The following is a 4367-nucleotide window of genomic DNA, read 5'->3' as shown; positions in this document are numbered from 1 at the left end:
TGTTGGCCAGGCTGGAGTGCAGTGGCATGATCTCAGCTCACTGCAGTCTCCACCTCCTGGGCTCAAGTAATTGTCCCACCTCAGCCTCCTGAGTAGCTGGGATTACAGGTGTTTGCCACCATGCCCAGCTAATTTTTGTATTTCTAGTAGTGACGGGGGTTTCACCATGTTGGCCAGGCTGGTCTTGAACTCCTGACCTCAGGTAATCCGCCTGCCTCGGCCTCCCAAAGTGCTGGGATTATAGGCGTGAGCCACTGTGCCTGACCTGTTTTGTTTTTGAGACAGAGTCTCGCTCTTACTGCCCAGGCTGGGGTGCAAAGGCGGGATCTCTGCTCACTGCAACCTCTCCATCCCGGGTTCAAGCGATTCTCCTGCCTCAGCCTCCTGGGTACCTGGGATTACAGGCATGCGCCACCTTGCCAGGGTAATTTTTTTGTATTTTTAGTAGAGACGGGGTTTCTCCATGTTGGCCAGGCTGGTCTGCTCTGACTTCAGGTGATCCGCCTGCTTCGGCCTCCCAAAGTGCTGGGATTACAGGCGTGAGCTACCGCCCCCAGCACTTCTGGGATATTCTAAGCTTATTCATTCTAGGTGTCTGGGACCCCACCGTAAACCATGCTATGTACAACTGTATTTTTGAAAAGTAGGATGTAAAATCAGTGTTGTGTTAATGAAAAGGCTCCCATTTCTTCCCATAGCCCTACAAAAGAACAAATATGTGCTGTACCTGAATTAGCTAAACCAGTCAACGCTATTTTGTTTATTTATTTTCTTGAGGCAGAGTCTCGCTCTGTCACCCAGGCTGGAGTGCAGTGGCATGATCTCGGTTTACTGCAATCTCCGCCTCCCAGGTTCAAGCAATTCTCTTACCTCGGAGTAGCTGTGATTATAGGTACCCGCCACTCTGCCTGGACTCCTGACCTTAAGTTATCCGCCCGCCTCAGCCTCCCGAAGTGCTGGGATTACAGATGTGAGTCACTGTGCCTGGCCTGATTTAATAGCTTTAAGACGACTGTGGCCGCCTTTTTTTTTTTTTTTTTTTTTTGAGATGGAGTCTCGCTCTGTCACCCAGTCTGGAGTGCAGTGGCGCGATCTCAGCTTACTGCAACCTCCACCTCCCGGGTTCTGGCAATTCTGCCACAAAAATTCTCCTGTTTCACCGTGTTGCCCCGGCTGGTCTCGAACTCCTGAGCTCAGGCAATCCACCCGCCTTGGCCTCCCATAGTGCTAGGATTACAGGCGTGAGCCACCGCACCTGGTGTGGCCGCCTTTTAAGGGAAGCAGTGAAAATTTAAAATGCTTTGAAAGCTACTTTAACATTTCTGAAATCCTTAGTGTAGTGAAATGAGGATTAGGATTGGTGAATTAGAATTAAGTGAGATAGTGGGGTTTACCAGGAATGGGAAATTCTGAAATCCTCCTCAAATAGGAGAGGCAATATTGTGGAGTCATTACAGACAGATTCTGAAATAAGACTCCTTTGTTTGAATCTATTTGGTCAGTTTAGGCAATTAACCTATATATATATTATATATATATTAATCTCAGTTTCCTGATCTGTAAAATGGGAAAAATCGTAGCTACTTGATAGGATTGTTAGGAAGATTAAATTAGTCTGTGTATACACACACACTCTCACACTCTAATTGGAAGGAAAAAGAGTCTTATCTCATAAAATTATCACATGTAATCTTTATATAAAACTTAAAAAGTTTGTTACTATTAAATTGTAGATATAATCAGTTTCTACCTAATAAATACATGATCTGGAAGATTTTCAATGCAGTCCTTTAGTCCATTTATCTTCAGAAGTACCAGAAATAACCAATCTCCTTAGACAAAACTACATATTGACAATTTTTCTTTTTTCCCCAGCAAGCCCACTTACTTTTTCCTCTCTCTGTGGTAATGACTAGCCAAGGAAGAATGTATTTTTTTCTTTTCCTTTTTTTGAGGTAGGGTCTGGCTCTGTTGCTCAGGCTGGAGTACAGTGGGGTGATTATGGCTCATTGCAGCCTCCGCCTCCTGGGCTTAAACGATTCTCCCACCTCAGTCTCCTGAGTAGCTGGGACTATAGGCGCACACCACCACGCCTGGTTAATTTTTGTATTTTTTGTAGAGACAGGGTTTTGCCATGTTGCCCAGGCTGGTCTTGAACTCCTGGCCTCAAGTGATCTGCCTACTCGGCCTCCTAAAGTGCTGGGATTACAGGTGTGAGCCACCATGCTCAGCTAGTGTTTTTCTCAAGTTGGCAATTTTGAAGATAGAAGCCGTTTCTGTGACCCTTTGTTTCTACAGTTCTAATATGTTACTGAATTGGCAAATCAAGAAAAGGTGAAGCCAATAGTCTTTGGGTATATTTTTGCTGTCTTTAAGAACTAAACATTGGCTGGGTGCCGTGACTCACACCTGTAATCTCAGCAGTTTTGGAGGCCAACGCAGGTGGACTGCTTAACCCAGGAATTAGAGACCAGCCTGGGTAAGATGGCAAGACCCCGTCTCCACAACAAAATAAAACATAAGCCTGGCAAGGTGGCGCATACGTGTAGTCTCAGCTACTCCAGAAGCTGAAGCATGAGGATCCCTTGAGCCCAGGAGTTAAGACACTTTAATGCTAGACATATTTATAAAACAATAATGAAAGCTTAAAATGTCTCTTTTTGAGGCTGGGCGCGGTGGCTCACGCCTGTAATCCCAGCACTTTGGGAGACTGAGGTGGGCACATCATGAGGTCAGGAGATCGAGACCATCCTGGCTAACAAAGTGAAACCCCTTCTTTACTAAAAATACAAAAAATTGGCCGGGCGTGATGGCATGCACCTGTAGTCCCAGCTACTCAGGAGGCTGAGACAGGAGAATGGCTTGAACCCGGGAGGCGGAGCTTGCAGTGAGCCGAGATGGTGCCACTGCACTCCAGCCAGGGCTGCAGAGTGAGACTCCGTCTCAAAAAAAAAAAAAAAAAAAAAAAAGGTCGTCTCTTTCTAAAAGCATACCAATCTTTCCACTGTCCTGAGTTCTTTACTGATTAGTTCTGGACTAATGAGTCTCTAGTGATTTTGTATTCAGGAATTTAATCGACCCACTGTTTCTAGAACCTGAAGACTTAATAACCTATAGTACACATAGCTCAAATAATGAGGAATTTTTGGGCCAGGCAAGGTGGTTCATGCCTAGGAGGCCAAGGCAGGTGGATTGCCCGAGCTCAGGAGTTCGACACTAGCCTGGGCAACATGGTGAAAACCTGTCTCTACTAAAAATACAAAAAATTAACCGGGTGTGGCGGCGTGCGCCTGTAGTCCCAGCTGCTTGGGAAGCTGAGGCAGGAGAATCGCTTGAACCCGGGAGGCGGAGGTTGCAGGGAGGCGGATTGCCCCACTGCACTCCAGCCTAGATGACAGAATGAGACTCTGGCTCAAAAACAAACAGAAAAAACCAAACAAATAATGAGGAATTTCTTTTTTTTGTGATGGAGTTTCACTCTTATTGCCCAGGGTGGAGTGCAATGGTACAATCTTGGCTCACTGCAACCTCTGCCTCCCAGATTCCAGTGATTCTCCTGCCTCAGCCTCCCAAGTAGCTGGGATTACAGGCGTGCATCACCAGGTCTGTATTTTTAGTAGTTTCACCATGCTGGTCAGGCTGGTCTGAAATTCCTGATCTCAAGTGATCTACTTGCCTCGGCCTCCCAAAGTGCTGAGATTACAGGTGTGAGCCACTGCACGTGGCAGGAATTTTCTTAAAATATAGGTCAAGGAATCAATGTGAGTCTGTTTCATATAAGCCAGAAGATAAAAAAAGACTGATTGTAGCAGAAACAATGTTAAAGGAAATGCAAAGGAAGGAAAATTTTCTTTTTCTTTGAGACACAGTCTTGCTCTGTCGCCCAGGCTGGAGTGCAGTGGCCGGATCTCAGCTTACTGCAAGCTCCGCCTCCCGGGTTTACCCCATTCTCCTGCCTCAGCCTCCCGAGTAGCTGGGACTACAGGCGCCCGCAACTGCGCCCAGCTAGTTTTTTGTATTTTTTAGTAGAGATGGGGTTTCACCATGTTAGCCGGGATGGTCTGGATCTCCTGACCTCGTGATCCACCTGTCTCGGCCTCCCACAGTGCTGGGATTACAGGCTTGAGCGCCGCGCCCGGCCGGGGGAAAATTTTCATTGTCATTAAAAGCACCAGCCTGACAGCTTGCTTCTCAATGTTTCTCAGAAGACAGAATATAAACTAGAATGACTGTTTTGTTTAGATTGGTTGTAAAACAGGGCAAGAGAAATCTGACACATTAGAACCTATCTCACAAAATCAAACTTTAAAAATTGAAGTACCTAGATATATAAAAAGTCCCAAGTGTTTTCTTTTTTTTTTTTTTTT

The sequence above is a fragment of the Colobus angolensis genome, unplaced genomic scaffold (genome assembly GCF_000951035.1).
Source record: "Colobus angolensis palliatus isolate OR3802 unplaced genomic scaffold, Cang.pa_1.0 Scaffold67, whole genome shotgun sequence".
In the NCBI taxonomy this organism is placed as follows: Eukaryota; Metazoa; Chordata; class Mammalia; order Primates; family Cercopithecidae; genus Colobus; species Colobus angolensis.
Note: the sequence above shows the minus strand (reverse complement) of the source record.